Source organism: Sus scrofa, chromosome 3, assembly GCF_054392235.1.
Source record: "Sus scrofa isolate SSC_HxYL_T2T_F1_AM1 chromosome 3, Sscrofa_HxYL_maternal_Yorkshire_Landrace_v2.0, whole genome shotgun sequence".
NCBI classification, from domain to species: Eukaryota; Metazoa; Chordata; class Mammalia; order Artiodactyla; family Suidae; genus Sus; species Sus scrofa.
The window spans coordinates 26080581-26097977 of record NC_139385.1 but is presented as its reverse complement, the minus strand read 5'-3'; the positions used below and the strand labels follow the sequence as shown (position 1 = coordinate 26097977).

At 40.9% G+C, this 17397-nt stretch overlaps 2 long non-coding RNA genes across 4 annotated transcripts in view; both read right to left on the bottom strand.

Annotated features, from left to right (window-relative positions):
- LOC110258473 (uncharacterized) overlaps window positions 1–17397 on the bottom strand; it is a 365891-nt gene that overhangs the window by 152713 nt on the left and 195781 nt on the right. The gene's annotated exons all lie outside the window — the stretch shown is intronic.
- LOC146404484 (uncharacterized) overlaps window positions 1–17397 on the bottom strand; it is a 77909-nt gene that overhangs the window by 24885 nt on the left and 35627 nt on the right. For both annotated transcript variants that reach the window (XR_014840503.1, XR_014840502.1), the window contains exons 5-9: window positions 16935–17009; window positions 16263–16691; window positions 15137–15281; window positions 14678–14971; window positions 14387–14576 (exon numbers count right to left, since the gene is read on the bottom strand). This is a non-coding gene — a long non-coding RNA (uncharacterized LOC146404484). The remainder of the gene's footprint in view (window positions 1–14386; window positions 14577–14677; window positions 14972–15136; window positions 15282–16262; window positions 16692–16934; window positions 17010–17397) is intronic.

The following is a 17397-nucleotide window of genomic DNA, read 5'->3' as shown; positions in this document are numbered from 1 at the left end:
TGCATCCTCAGGGTCAGGGCCTTGGTGGCACTCAGGCCTCCCAGAAGGTTAGGGGTGGGCTATGTAGGTGTCACTGTGCTTGGACTTGGCCTGGGATAGGGACTGAGCAGGCAGCATCCCAGAGGTGTCTGCTCTTGGGCATCTTTGTGGAAGGAATAACCCTGGGGTAGGAGATCTCAGGCAGTGACCTCATTTCCCTGGCAAGCAAGGCCATGAGAACTTGGAACTTGGGTAGCCAGGCACCCAGATTCTAGACAAGCCCCTACACAGCTCACTTCATTGAAGACCCTCAAGGGATTATATTTTCTTGTGGCCTTGGGGAAGCCAGCCCAGTAATAGCCATGTTCAATGCTGTAGGCACTGGGTTAGTCTCATTTGAGACACCTACAGCCATTTGCCCAGAGGAAACCAAAGGTAACAAGGGAGGCCAAGGGTAGGCAAGTCCAGGCCAGGCCACCACTCTGATCCCAGATAGGAACCCCTCTGTGCCCTCCCAGTATGGGTGGTGGTGGGGGAAAGGAGGGCTTAGGAGGGGTGGGTCTGACCCTAGCAAGAGTAGGCTGATTACAAATCAGAAGCCTGGTCGGCCAGCCATGTCCAAACCCCAGGTCAAATCTGGCTGCTTGGGGATGCTGAGAGCTAAGTAGCACCCTTTTCACCAAGCTTTATCCCAAACCCTCTAGGTAGCTCTCTCTTCCAGTGTGGATATCTAAACTGACACAGGTATGGGCCTGATCTGGGGGAAGGTCATTGGGCAGAATCAGCAATAAGGATGGCAAGGCAGGACTCTGATACCTCTGGGACAGGGTGACTGCTCGTCTTGTTGTGGCAGAGCCCCACACCAGAGCTCACCAAGGGGATGGTGGATGGGGTCACCCAATCTCTCTCTGTGAGTGATGAGCTGCTGAGCCACACCACCACTGAAGGCCCCTCACCTCTGAATCCACAAGAGACAAGGATACACAATACCTGCACAGGGAACCTGGATCTGCTCTAGTGAGTGATCCAAAGCCAGGTAAGGATCCATATCTACAAGGAGAAACTGCACCTCCTCCTACAGTAGACTCAGAGCCAGCCTGAGATTCACAACTCCTGCATGAACTGGCACCTGCTCCTGCAGGCTGTCTAGAGTCAGGGCAGGATCCACAACTCCTGCAGGGAGATCCTATTTCATATCCCACATGAACAAGGAGAGGATCCACAAGTCCTACAGGGGAACCTACACCAGCTCCTGCAGGAGGAGATCCAGAGTCAGGTCAGGATCCAGAACATTACCAGGGAGAAATTCTACTTGATCCTTTAGGAGATTGAGATTCATATCACGAAACACAAATGCAATGCAAACCTGCACCTGCTTTTACAAGAGCTTCTGAGCCAGGTCAGGATCCATAAATCCTGTGGGAAGAACCTGCACCTACTTTTCCAGGAGACCCTGAACCACAGATTGGGATCCACAGTTCCTGCAGGGAGAACATGCACTAGTTCCTAAAGATGACCCAGAACCAGGCCAGGATCCACAGCTCCTGCAGGGAGAAAATACACCTGTTTATGCAGAAGACCCAGAGCCAGGTCAGGATTCCCACCTCCTCCAGGAGAACTGGCACCTGTTCCTGCATTAGACCATCAGCCCAAAGAGGATTGACCACCCCTCAAGAGAGAACATGCTCCTGGGCCTGCACAAGACCAAGATCCAGGTCCAGAACTAAGACCCCTGGTGGTTGAACCCACACATACTACTGCTCCTGTTCCTGCACTGGTAGGAGCCATTTCAGCAGTCACTGAGCCCATGGGCCCAATGGTTCTGCAACCACTCTGTCAGATCTAGTTCCACACCATTGATGCCCCTTCCCCACCCAAACTTTACTTGCTTTTCCATGTCCAATTTTCTGAATATGTTTTTATTTAATGGCTTCTGTCAATCTATTTACAAGGTTCTATATATTTATGTTCAACATAATATAAAAATGTTTGTTTCAAATAATATTTAAATGTTTTCCATTTAAATTGTGTAATTCAGAAGCATTCCCAATGTGTATAACCATCATCACTGTCTAACTTTATAGACAATTTCATTTCCCAAAAAGAGTCCTCAGAAAACTAAGTGGCTGCACCTGCAGCATATGGCAGTTTCTGAGCTAGGAGTTGAGCCACAGCCTCTGTAGAAGCAGTGCCATGTAGTTATGTTGTGAGCCACAAGGGAAATAGCACAGTGGAAATGAATCTGATGAGGAATCATGAGGTTGTGGATTCAATCCCTGGCCTCCCTCAGTGGGTTAAGGATCAAGAATTGCCATGAGCTGTGGTATAGGTCACAGATGTGGCTTGGATCTGACATTGCTTTGGTTGTGGTGGAGTCCTGCAGCTGTAGCTCCAATTAGACCCCTAGCCTGGGAACCTCCATATGCCCAGGGTGAGGGCCTAAAAAGACAAAAAAAAAATACCATTTCATCCAGAACTCTCACTCCTGGACATCTCTCCATAGAAAACCATCAACTCGAAAAGATCCATGTACCTCAGTGTTCATTGCAGCACTATGTAAGTAGGAAGACATGGAAGCAACCTAAATGTCCATCAACAGATCAGTGGATAAAGAAAATGTGGTACATATACATCAGATATTATTCAGCCATACAAAGGAATGAAATAATGGCATTTGCAGCAACATGGATGGACATAACAATTATCATGCTAAGTGAAGTTAGTTGGACAGTAAGCTAAGTGAAGTTAGTTGGAAGTTAGTTGCCATAAGCTGTCACTTATATTTGGAATCTAAAAAATGAACTTTTTTGCAGTAAAGATGCTGACACACAGGCTTTGAAAACCTGACTAGTATCCATGAGAACTAGTTCAATCCCTGGTCTTGTTCAGTGGGTTAAGGATCTGGCTTTGCCATGAGCTGGGGTAGGTCACAGACTAAATTCAGATCTGGTATTCCTGTGGCTGTGCTGTAGGCCAGCAGCTACAGCTCTGATTCAATCTATAGGCTGGGAACCTCCATATGCCACAGACACAGCCCTAAAAAATAGGGGGAAAAAAGGAATTCTTCTATGAATCAAGCCAGCTTCACCTAAAGCAATTTCTAGATGCCTAATACCATCCTTTCACTCTCTGATCACCTCACAGAAAGTAGGGATCAACTGGCATTTGTCTCAACTTCCCAATCTGACCTCCAAATTTCTCTTCATCTCTGTCCATTCTCCTTCTTAACTCTTGCCTCACCTGTTTAGGGTTAACACTTCCATGTGTGCACCTGATCCCATCCTGATTTGTCTTCTCTGGATCCTTGCTCTACCAGTTATATCCTCTATGCTACATAGTGAATATTTTTCACATATCTTTTTACCCTGCATTGATCCCAATCACCATGCTCCTTCCTTCACAGATGTTTCTTTAAAGGGCCACAAACATTCAGACTACCCCACCTCTCTGCAAATCTAGATTTTGTCAGTATTGTGCCCACTTGCCCACCCTCACTAAGGACGCTAATGAACCACTTGCCTCAAAATGGTATGGAAACTTATCAGTGTTCATGTCCCTAAATCTTGATTCCCTTCTACCAGCCCACTGGTTCTCCTGCCTCTCTGCCTGCCCTTCTCAGAATCTATTATTGACTACCTTTCCCAAAGCTCCTCCCTTAATGGTCCTATTCTCCAGGTTATGATCCTAAGGTTCTGTCCCTCCTGTTCCATCTTCTCTCCCTGTGCATTTTCACCCATTCCCAGGGCTTCAAATACAACTAGCATGTTGCTCAGTCCCAAATCTCTACCTCTATTCTTCCCACCAGACTTTTCCTTTTTTTTTTTTTTTTTGGTCTTTTTGCTATTTCTGTGGGCCGCTCCCACGGCATATGGAGGTTCCCAGGCTAGGGGTCTAATCGGAGATGTAGCCATTGGCCTACACCAGGGCCACAGCAACGCAGGATCCGAGCCGCGTCTGCAACCTACACCACAGCTCACAGCAATGCCGGATCATTAACCCACTGAGCAAGGGCAGGGACCGAACCCGCAACCTCATGGTTCCTAGTCGGATTCGTTAACCACTGCGCCACAACGGGAACTCCCCACCAGACTTTTCTATCTCAAACAGAACATGTCCACTACACTTCCACTCCATAAGATCAAAGTAATAATTCTTAAACCTTGGTTTGCCACCAGTGAACTTTGGAGCTTGTCAAAAATGCAGATACATAAGCTGCGGTCCAATCCATCTCAGAGAATATGGTCTTAGAAGATCTTGTACATCTGGGATAGAAAATCCTCATATCAAGTATTCACCCCAGAATATTGTGATGAAGGTGGCCCAGGCTTTGAGAAACAACATAATGATCAGTGCTTTCTTTTCTACTTGGAATGTATGTACAGAAAATGATTTCTCTATAGCATGCTTAGGAAAACTGAGGAAGCTGCTCACAGCTGGATGTGAACTGGGAGAAAGCACCATCTCAGTATATTGGTAACCCACTGGTAGCACCCCAGTGAGGAGCTCTAACAGAACTGAGGACTGAACAGTATGTTATTCAGATAACCAGTACATATACTTTCCAACCAGGTTGAGCTTTAGTTTGAGCAGAGGTGGGTTTGAAATTGTTTTTCTTTCTGGCAGGTATTTTTTTGGTATGGCTCTTGAATGCTGCCAAATTATAGGGGAATCATGTTTTAACAAACAGGCAGAAGGCAGGGTTGATACTCTTTGAATTATAGCTAAGGGAATCCTATGAATAGAAGGCCTTCCCATATTCTATCAGTAGGAGAGAAGGGCCCAGATTTTCCTTAGAAACAATTTAGTAAATGCTCAGAACAGCTTAGTGCCTCCCACTCTTCTTAGCCAATATAATTTTCTCCTTTCACTTTATCCCTCAAATTTCACTGTTTTCCCTAAGGACAAGAGAAAGAGAATAAATAAAAATGTAAGAGGACAATATTTATATACAATGAACAAAAGAAAAATTACTATAGTAAGTTTTCTTTTCAAGAAGCCAGTTGACTACCTGAATTACAAAAAAATCTCACAACTATAAATATTTAAACAAAGTACAAATTTCAAATAGCAATAGTGCAGAAATAAAATATTTTAAAGACCATTTAATACATGAAGATGCAAAGATGAGCAAATAAAATATAAAATAGGATATTGTTTCTGCCCTCAGAATATAGAAATGAAATTAATGATTTAACAATTGTTTTCTACAAAAAAAAGTGCTTGCTTAATTTCTCCATTCTGATAAATGACTTTCAGATTCAATTTTAAGAGAATATAATTTTTCTTGCAAATAATTTCTACAAAAAATTTTTCAAAATTCAGACTACTTTACCAGCTCTACCATATGAAATCTGATAAGACAAATAAAAATTAATTTATGCCTTATAGTTTTCTGAGTTCCAATAAATAATATTACAGAATCAACACAAACTAGAAACACACAAACAAAACACAAGTAAAAATATATCAATCTGCCACTTAAATCTTTCTTATAATAAAAAATACCTTAAAATGAGGGCATAAGAGTTCCTGTGTGGCTCAGCACATTAAGGATCTGGCATTGTCACTGCAGTGGTGTGGGTTTGATCCCTGGCCTGGAACTTCTGCATGCCATGGGTATGAGAAAAACAAAAACAAAAATGGGTGACAGTTCACCCAACTTCTATACAGTACACAGTAATAAAGGGAAGACATTTCCTTTCATTCCTATAGAATGCTTTACTCCAAGATGCTTGGTCATAGCTGTTTACCTTGTCCATTCCAGTATTGTCAACATCAGCCAGACACATAGAGCCTTGATCAAATTCTTCTTTTACTCTCAAAATGGTAGACCACCAATAATGGGCTTTAATTAAGACATTTACATTCACTCTAAAAAGAAGGATTTAGGAGTTCCCTACTTGGTGCAGTAGAAATGAATCCACATAGGAAACCATGAGGTTGGGGTTTTGAGGCCTGGCCTCACTCAGTAGGTTAAGGATCTGGCATTGTTGTGAGCTGTGGTGTATGATGCATATGTGGTTCAGATCTGGTGCTGCTATAGCTCTAGGTGATGCAGGCAGCTACAGCTCCAATTAGATCTCTAGCCTAGGAACCTCCACATGCCATAGGTGCAGCACTAAAAAGACAAAAGACAAAAAACAAATAAATTATAAATAAATTAATAAAAAGAAACTATTTATTTATAAATAAATCCACTTCACAAATAAAATTCATTCATACTATGATTATAAAGTATTTAACTTTCTTAAAATTTTTATTATAGTTGATTTACAATGCTCTGTCAATTTCTGTTGTACAGCAATGTGACCCAGTTATTTATATATATATAATATATATATATAATATACATACACACACATTATTTTTCTCATATTATCTTCTATCATGTTCTATCACAAGTGACTGAATATAGTTCCCTGTGCTATAGAGCAGAACCTCATTGCTTATCTGTTCTAAATGTAATAGTTTGCATCGATTAACCTGAAACTCCCAGTCCATCCTACTCCCTCATCTTCCCCTTGGCAACAGCAAGTCTGCTCTCTCTGTGTGTGAGTCTGTTTCTGTTCTGCAGATAGGTTCATCGGTGCCATATTTTAGATTTCACATATATTGGTATCATATGGTTTTCTCTTTCTGACTTACTACACGTAGTATAAGAATCTAGTTTCATCCATGTTGGTGAAAATGGCATTATTTTGTTCTTTTTTATGGCTGAGTAGTATTCCACTGTGTATTATATACCACATTGTAGTATTTAACTCTTAAAGCAAACTGAACTTGGACAACGTTTAGAAAAAAATATTGTACTTAATCTCAATTTTTTATATTTTGTGGAATGTGTGAAACCACAAATCTAAATGAGAGGAAATATTAATCAGATATTTTGCAAAGCCATTGGAAAGTCAAGCTGAGAAATACATTTACATTGCACCAATTCTCCCTTCTGAGACATTTAGTAGACAACTGCACAAAGTAACAAAAAAATTATTTGGAGGATCAAGATTCAAACTCTATCAGCACTAGATAGTTCATAATTCCTCAGGAAAATAATTAATTTTCCTTTAGTTTGGTCATTAGAAAGATTGCAACATCTCCTGTCACAATGAGTTACTGAGAAGAGCACAAGAGATCAAATGCATCAAATGACTAAAACCAGAAGGGGCACATTACAGGTATTCAGAAAGGGTTCTCTCACTTTCTCCTCTCTAATTATAGAAAGGAAGATGGAAATTCTCACCAAAAAAGAACCAGGAAAACGACTAAAGGTCTGTTTCTACCACTAATCACCGGGGTGTCCTCAAACAACCCACACAACTGCTCTGTGCCTTGATTCCTCATCTACAATGAGGATCTTCCAGCCATACCACAGAGTTAGGGATGTGGTAAATGCAAAAGCCTAGTAGAATTTTTGAATTTACAGTACAAACATCATCTACCCTGGGATTCTATACAAGTTCATTTTTTTTAACATAAATGAAGCTTTCCTTCATGCTACACTGATTTAAATGAGAGAATATGCAGGCAGTTCTCCTTATTCCATGAAGCTCTGGTCTATAAGGTTGCAGCAAACATTGAGTTAGCAAATGCTGAACCACTGCTCTTAGGAAAATACAGGTTTAAAATGGTATAAACCCCATCCACAATATTTTCATCAACAAAACAATACATAATTTTGTTTTTTGTGTTTCTGTTTAAAAATACTTAATATATCATTGATTCATGAACATTGAACTCAATGGCCCATAACATTATAACTCATATTAGAAGGAGGCTTATTTTACAGGTATTTTCTCCATAGGGTATATCACAGCCCTCTTGCACTTAGCAACGTTAGATATCACTTCAACTTTACTTTGGGGGACCATTTTAAACAGCACTATCACACACATATATACACACACACACACAAATTAGAGATGTGGAAAGCATGGCACTAATTACACTATGAAAAAGATCTTTGTTTATAGTATGAGAGCTGAAATAAGGCAAAAAGAAAGAACCACAGTGTTTGACATCAGCTGGGAGTGTGTGTATCCAGTGACCCCAATTTTTTGCCACGCTGAACACAACCATGAGTGATCCCCAAAACACCAAGGATATTGATTTGAGGATGACCAATAAATTTTGGTGAGGGAGAAAACTCACAAATATGGATAATGTAAATAATGAGCATCACCATACTTTTAAAAAATATGGATAAATCTACTTTTTAAAGAAGGCCTGCCACAAAGGGTAATCATAGAAACCAAGGTTTCTTGTTTTCATAAAGTGAGCCAAGAGATTAGCTCAAAATAATATGATGATGAGAAGTGCAGATCTGGAGCCAGTCAGTGTAAGTTTGAATCCCTGCTCCACCATGTACTAACTCTAAAACCAGGGTCAGGTTAGTAAAAGCTACTGAACTCTCTATAATTTGGCTTTTGCACATACAAAATAAATCTAAGAATGGTGTTGTGAAGATTAAATAAAAACACAGTACACCCTGGAGTTCCTGTCGTGGCACAGTGGTTAAAGAATCCGTCTAGGAACCATGAGGTTGCTGGTTTGATCCCTGGCCTTGCTCATTGGGTTAAGGATCCAGCATTGCCATGAGCTGTGGCTCCTGATTAGACCCCTAGCCTGGGAACCTCCATATGCCATGGGAGTGTCCCTAGAAAAGACAAACAAACAAACAAACCCACAGTAGACTCAATCTGTAAAATGGGAGAAAATATTTGTAAAACATTTATCTGAAAAAGGGTTAAGATACAGAATACATAAATAACTGGTACAATTAAACAATACATTTTTTGTCTTTTTTTTTTTGCCTTTTCTATGGCCACTCCCATGGCATATGGAGGTTCCCAGGCTAGGGGTCTAATCAGAGCTGTAGCTGCCAGACTATGCCAGATCCACAGAAATGCTGGATCCAAGCCACATGTGCAACCTACACCACAGCTCATGGCAAAACCGGATCCTTAACCCACTGGGTGGGGCCAGAGATCAAACCCACAACCTCATGGTTCCTAGTTGGGTTCCTTAATAACTGAGCCATGGTGGGAACTCCTAAACAGTAAAATATAAGCAGGCAAAAGACTGGAATAAACATTTATCCAAATAAGATACACACATGGTCAATAAACACATGAAACAACACACAACATCACTAATCATTGGGGAAATGCAAATCCAAATCACAGTAAATACCACCTCACATTCATTAGGATGGCTGCTACCAAAAATAATAATAACATACAGTAATTGGAACTCTCATGCATTATTGGTAGGAATGGAAAATGGTGCAGCCATTATGTAAACAGCATTTCAATTCAAAAAATTAAAGACAGAAAAGCAACCCAAGTGGCCATCATGGATGAATGGATAATCAAAATGTAGCATAAACATACACAGGAATATTACCAATCCTAAAAAAGAAGGAATCTCTAACACAAGCTAGCTACAAAACGAATAAACTTTGATAGCATTGTGCTAAGTGAAATAAACCTCTCACAAAGACAAATGCTGCATGATTCTACTTATGTGAGGCACTATAGTCATCAAAGTCATAGACAGAGAGCAGAATAGTGGTTTCCAGGGCTGCAGTAAGGAGGGAAGTTGGGAATTTCTGTTAACGAGTATAGAGTTTCAGTTTTGCAAGATGAGATTTAAACATTGGTTGCACAAAAATGTGAAGGTACAACATTACTGAACTGTACATTTAAAAATACTTAAGGAATTCCCTGGTGGCTCACTGGGTTAAGGATCTGGTACTGTCAAACTGCTATGGCTCAGGTTTGATCCCTGGCCTGGGAACTTTGCTGTGCCACAGGAATGGCCAAAAAAGTGTTTAAGACTGTAAATTTTAGATATAGTTTACCACAAGTAAAATTACAAAGGAAAACTTTTAATTTAGAGGGGAGTATAGAACTTCTCTAGTGGCTTAGCAGGTTAAGGATCCAGCATCATCACTGCTGAGGCAGAGGTTTTATCCCTGGTCCAGGAACATCCACATACTATGAGAGAAGCCCCCCCAAAATAAATAAAAATAATATCAATAGGAGTTCTTGCTGTGGCACAATGGGATCACCAGCATCTTGGGAGCACCAGGATACAGGTTTTATCCCCAGCCTGGCACAGTGAGTTAAGGATTCAGATTTGCTGCAGGTGAAACCTAGATGGCAGCTGCAGATTGGATCTGATCCCTGGCCCAGGAACTCCATGTGCCATGGAGCAACCAAAAAAGAAAAAATAATAATAACAATAATTTAAAAATGAAAAAGGGAATACAGTAATGTCGGGACAATACTTGGTACATAATAAGCCATTTTCAACATTAAAAATTAAACGGATGGAGAACAGATCAGTGGTTACCAGGGTTAAGGATGGATGTGACTTTAAGGACTTAGCACAAAGGAATTTCTTGAGATGATGAAAATTTCTTTAACATGATATTGGTAGTGTTTTCATGGAATAAATTTTATTTCTTAGAACTATATTCTAAAAAATAAGAGTATATAATGTCAAAGCTGGGAAATCAAAATTAGTTTCAGTATTGTACCTTTGTTAATTTAATGGTATTGATAATTGTACTTTGTCATTAGGAAACCACTATTTTTGCAAGTTTTATGTGATCATAAAATCTTTTCAAAGTGACAAGTTTAAAGAAACAATGGCGGGGACCGGGGGCACTCCATCCTAGGCCCTCTCTTTAGGCTAAAAAATAAAGGAGTCAGATAAAAGCAAGATGTTGGTGGATATGAAGAAAAAATACATGGGGTAGTTAAATAAAATTATTATTAGTTTAACACTGGTGGGAAAATTTCTGAAAAATATTTGCATCATATACTCTCAATAATAGCATCATAGAACCACACAAATCGCCAGATTTTCAAATTTTAATCTCATAGCATGTATTCAAAAATGTAATAAACATGTCTATTACACTTTTATTGTTTTTTTTAACTCAAGAGGGAAGTAAAAGTACTTAATAAATACCATAGTGTCTCATTTTGTACTCCAGATGCATGGGAAAATTGTATTATGCTGTGCCATTGGACTACTATGGTGAAGATACATCATTCTCTTGGTTCAGATATCACAAAGAAAGAGAGGAGTCTGCCAGAAAACAAATAGGGGCATCCAGTGAGATCAAAGGAAAACCAGGAGGGAGCTATCTGGGAGGAAGTGAAAAGGGGGTATCGAGAAACAGAGCGACAAGCTATATGAAATGCCACTGACACATCAAAAAGGATAAAGACTTGGGGATATGAGGATACGAGCCTTGGCTATAGAGACATAGCCCAGAACAAAAATCAATAAACAGGAGAGCCAACAAGAAAGTAATCCTTTCCACCATCTGCATCAGCCAGTTCCAAAAGGAGTCTGAAGGAAAGTAAACAGGAAGGGAAGATCTGCCCAACATCCAAAGAGGTCTCCCTTCATCTTGCAAAAGCAGAAGAGAGAACCTAATAGGCCCTGCCTAGAGAACATATTAAATACCTGAGTAAAGGGAGCAGAAAAAGTACAGTAAATAAAATAAAATAACGTGTTGATGAACAAGTTTTTTCAGCTTGCTAGAATAAAGGAGAAAAAACCTCCAGTATGAAAAACTAACACTCCAACACTTTGTGTAAATGGAATTGTTCTACATCAAGCACTAATTTCTTACAGACTTCTTATCATAAAATTGAATATCTATCCCTATTAACAAAATGACACAGGCAACATTTAGTTTCTCCTGCTCTATCAATTTCTCCTTAGTCAACCACTACATCATGAGCTTCTGCAAGCCCTTCTTTCCTACATAGTTTAACTCCTTACTACCCAATGTGTAAGCCCAGGGAGCAGCAGGTCAGGATCACCCATGAGTTTGTGAGAAATGTGAATCTCAACCCCAACCCAAATAACATCCTCAAGTGATTCATGTGCACTTTAAGGGTTGAAAAGCCCTGGTTGAACTGATACCCAGTAGCCTAAGTGGAGGTTTTCTTATAGCAATGCTCTACTTTTCCTTTTTGCTGTGACCTCTGCTACCAGTTAGTGACCTTTCTAAAGCCTGAAAAATTGAAAATCAAAGAGCCCCAGGGTTCCTGCTGTGGTGCAGCACAAACAAATCTGACTAGCATCCATGAGGATGTGGGCTCAATCCATGGCCTTGCTCAATGGGTTGGGGATTTGGCATTGCTATGAGCTGTGGTGTATGTTGCAGACACAGCTTGAATCCCATGTTGCTGTGGCTGTGGTGTAGGCCGGCAGCTGTAACTCCAATTCAACCCAGAGCCTAGAACTTCCGCATACTGTGAGTGCAGCCCTAAAAAGCAAAAATAATAAAATAAAATAGAATAAAATAGAATAGAATAAAATAAAATAAAATCACCTCAAGAGCTAGAATGTACCCTTTAATAAGCTGGTCTTCTCATTCTGTAGATTATATGACTCACACATAAAATCAGAATACTCTCTACCTGGTCTCTAGAACCTTGTTTTTCCAGGTGGTCCTTGCCTGCAATTTGACTTTTTGGTTCCAAAAAAACCTGAAAAAGCACTGATCAGTAGGGGATTTTTTATTTTTTTGCATTTAATTTTTAAAAGCAAGGGGCAGTGTTAATTTTAATCGTAGGTCCAACAAATGGCTCTTCCTCACAGGACCACAGCTACCTTATTTCAGGCCAACTTACTTACCAGGGTAAAACATAATTAACACAGAGCAGAACTGCATAAATTCTATTATATCAAAATTTGGCGTACTGGTTCCCCCATGACCCAGGTATTATCATGTGCACAATGATTTATCAAATAAGGACTTATATCTTTAAAAATTAATGAATAACAGGAAAACCATCAATACTGGCTGATGCTCAGTAAGTAGTGTATTTCCCAGTGCTTTTCTCCTATTTCAAAGGCAGAAGCAAAGAAAGGTGCACTTTCTATTCCCAAGCGATTAAAACCCTCAAACCCTCATCCATGCCAAATTTGTACACCATTAATTTCCTTTTCTAAAAGTTAGTATATTTTTAAATGACAGCTTAGGCTGCAGGACAAAAGATTTCAAAGGGGAGTTTCTTTCCACTTCAGCTTCAAAGAGGGATTTGAAAGCAAGTCTGAACAACTTAAAGTTTCTGGATATCCCTGTTTATCTGAAAAACAAAACCAAAAACACTTAATCCTTTGTCTCAAATAAAACACACCTACAAAAAATTTCTCTTTGCTCTCAGTAGTCATGTTCCTAATAAGCTTGTATATAGTCACTTGGTTTTGTTTTGCTTTGTTTAGGGCCACACCTGAGGCATATTGAGAGCTAGGGGTCAAATGAGAGCTGCAGCTGCCAGCCTATGCCACAGCCACACCAATCCAAGCCATGCCAGTGACCTACATCACAGCTCATGGCAAGGCCAGATCTTTAACCCACTGAGCAGGGCCGGGGATCAAACCCACATCCTCATGGATAATAGGTTCATTAACTGCTAAGGCACAAAAGGAACTCCCCCAAGTGCTATCACATTAGTAGCTTGGGTCACTGCTGTGATGCAGGGCCGATACCTGGCCAAGGAACTTCTGCATGCTGCACAGACAACAAATAAACTAAAATAAAAAATTAAATACAAGTAAGGAAACAACTGCATGTACAATAGCATCCAAAGAGGAAAAAAAGACTTGGGAATAAATGTAACAAAAGAAGTGTAAAACATATACTCTAAAAACTCCAAAATATATCCAAAGGAAATCAAAGATCTAAATAGGCAAGAATATACGATGGAGAAAAGCCAGTCTCTTCAATAAGTGATACTGAGAACGCTAGACAGCTACATGTAAAAAAATGAATTGAAAACATTCTCTAACATCATACACAGAAATAAACTCAAAATAGATTAAAGACCTAAATGTAAAACCAGATACTATAAACCTCTTAGAGGAAATATCTTCTCAAATCCACCTCCTAGAGTAATGACAATAAAAACAAAACTAAACAAATGGGATATAATTAAACTTAAAAGTTTCTGCACAGCAAAGGAACCCTAAACAAAATGGAAACCCAATCCACAGTATAGGAGAAAATATTGCCAATGTATGGACTGACAAGGGAACAACCGCCAAAATTTATAAACACCTCCTGCAGCTCAATACCAAAAAAAACAAACAACCCCATCAAAAAATAGGCAGAAGATCTAAACAGACAATTCTCCAAAGAAGACATAGGGATGGCCAAAAAACACATGAAAAGATGTTCAGCATCACTCATTGTTAGAGAAATGCAAATCAAAACAAATACCTTACATCTGCCAGAATGGCCATCATCAAAATGTCTGCAAACAATGAGTGCTGGAGAGGGTGTGGAGAAAAGGGAACCCAATTACACTACTGCACATTGGTGCACCACTGTGGAAAACAGTATGGAGAGTCCTCAAAAAATTAAAAATAGAATTACCATTTGATCCAGCAATCCCACTCCTCAGCAAACATCCAGAGAAAACCATGACTCGAAAAGATACATGTGCTTCAACGTTTACTGCAATTCCATCTATCTTTGATCAGGTTACTTAATCACCAAACCTTCATTTGCCTTCATTTCCTCATGTGCAAAGGAGGTTATAATCTCTCCGATGTCTTTAAGTGCTCTGTGAGTTACAAAATAAGTATATAGTATTAACTACCATCTGGCATCATATAGTTAAGGATACTGAGGGCTGGGTGGGGCCAAGCATGGACCTGATCTTACCCTAGGGAAAGATTTTTGAGCATCTGCAATGCACAGGCAACAAAGCGGGTCTCAGGGTGTCTCCAAGGGAGGGGCCAGGACTGTGGAAGCCAGCAACTGCAGCATATGTCTCCACAACTACTACCAACTGAGGTGACATGCAGCTCAAGAGCCACACTGAAAGGAGCAGGCCAGCCTCCAAGGAAGCCAAGTATTTTGCGTTAAAGCTCCCAAAAGTTTAATAAGAAGAGTAGCCCTCTGAGGACCTGTCCTTACATGATTGTCTCAGCAATCAAGAGAAGGTTGGAGACATGCCTGAAAGAGAAATAATTCAAATAACTCAGTGTACACCAAACTCAGAAACAACTTCTAAAGCTAATTGCAGAATGACAGTATCACAGAAAACTGAAAGGGTCTTTTATTCAAGCTTCCACCTGATGTTACATCTCCTTTAAAACCCACCCTCCTCTCAGTGGTTACCTGGTTTCTCTTCAAGCCCAAGCAGCTGGGGGAGCACAGTGCCTCCTGAGTCAGGCCATGCTGACCAGCAAGAATATATGACCTGGTCCTAATTCTTCTTGTTGTTGAGCCAGAACTGGCTTTTCTGTAGCTCCCACCCTTAATCCTGGTTAAAGAAAAAAAAATCCTGTGGACCTTAGAGGACAAATCTGTGCTCTTCTACCTGACAGCTCCTCCCAAATAGTTAGGGGCCAAGCCCTCACCCACTGCTTATTCTCTTTTTCACCACACTAATGATAAAGGATCCAGCTTTCTTCTTCCTTACTAACTGCATTAGATGAAAAGAACAAGGACTTTATCCAGTTCATAGTGAGCCCCTGGAACTGAGAAACACGAAAGGAGCAAAGTGCTCAGCTGCACTTTCCTGAGGCCAGTCCCCAATCCCAGAGTGTGCAAAACAGTGCCCCTGACCACAGGAAGATTGCTTCACAAGGAACAAAAGCCTCAGCTCAGGCTGGGGAAGGGCACACCTGCTGCCTCCACTCACCTGAGGCCAGCATCAGGTTTAGCCTCTCCCCCATGGAGGGGTGGCAGGGAGTCGAGGGCCCCATCACCCAGAGTCTTTTTTTTGTGTGTGTGTGACATATACAAATATTTATTAGTAAGTAGGCACTAAAAATGCCATATTCTTGGAGTTGGGGGGGTGGGTGGGGGACATCCTTTAGGCACTCAAACAGGTATCTTGCAAGCATGGCAGACAAAAATAAAAATCAGCTGGTTTTCTACTTGGAGCAGACAATGGAATTAAGTGGTAGAATGCTAGGCCGAATGGCCTGAGTGCTTTCTCAAAGAGTTTTAGGCTGATGGGCTCCCTGATTCTCATTAACACATAATATTATGATATGATATTGTTATGCAACACTTATAGAGGTATCTGTGTATTATTTCTAGTCAACAAATACATACCACTTACTTCACCAATAAAAAACTGTAACAAAGGCAGCACAGGATAATGTTAGAGTTCTGCACCCAGAGTCTTAATGGACACCCTGCTTGCTAGTGTCTGACAGGACCAACCGCCTACTCCTGGGTCTCCGAATGTCCTGCCTAAAGCACCAATACCTTACTGTGTGATCCCAGGACTCACAAGGATTCCAGGTGCTTGAGATGCTGCAGCTGCTGTGAGTTGGGCTGCAGCCATTTCTGCTCCCTGGCATCACTGCAGCTCCTGCTCCTGGGCCTCCTGAAGCTGCTGTGTGCCCAGAGACTTCAGGTTGTAGCTCCTGGGCCATGACCACCTCTTTGCCAAGGCAGCCTGGAGCAGAAATCCAGCACTTCCTCCAAGTCATGCATGCCTGGCTCTGCAGCGTCCACTCTTGCTGACACCCAGCTGTGGGCCAGTCAGCCAGGTGTCCCCAAAGAGGCTTCCTGCACTCCCCTGCCCCCCACCCCACAGGCCCATGGGGCAGCAAGGTTGTGATCTGAACTCTGCAGGCCCTGGCATCAGATCCCCAGCTGCTGCAGGCTTCTGGAGTGCACCTCGTGGTGGTGGCTGGGAGAGCTGGCAGTGAAGAAGCTGTGGCAAGAAGCTTAAGTAAGAAAAATGTTGAACCAATAATTATGTATTAAAATTTCACATTGTTCAATACAGAAAATGTAGCCAGTATTTTGTAATAACTAATGGAATGTAACCTTTAAAATTGTATAAAAATTTTAAAAAATTATAAAAGGAATAAAGCAAATACTCAACTATTTATGTATGTTAATGCTTTAAAAACATTTCAATTATGCTCAGTTCTGTGAAGACATACGGGGTTACCTCTTCTAATGGTTGGCCAGGAAGTCTTCCCAGGGGAGGAAGCAAATCATCAGAGGCTGAAAGGGTGAATAGGACCTGGTGGAGCAAAGAAAAAAGGAAAGTATTCCAGGAGGCAGGGCAACCCATGGAAAGGCACTCTAAGTGCAAGAGAGACAGAAGGCCAATGTGGAGCTGGAACCTGGGAGGCAAGGAGCAGAACCATGAGATGAAGCTGGAGAGGCAAACCAGATGAGTTTGTTACCCCTGTGAAGGACCTGGATCTCAATGCCAAGTGTGGTAGGAAGTTAATGAAGAAAATATAGAAGGTAAAAGTTATTATCGGACTTGAGTTTTAAACAGATTTCTCTCCATACCATATGGCACCACACTCTGTGATGCCATGCATGTTCTACACCTTTCAATGTGCCATATATTCCTTTATGACTGATATTCATTCATTCCACAAATTTTTATTTGGACTGAT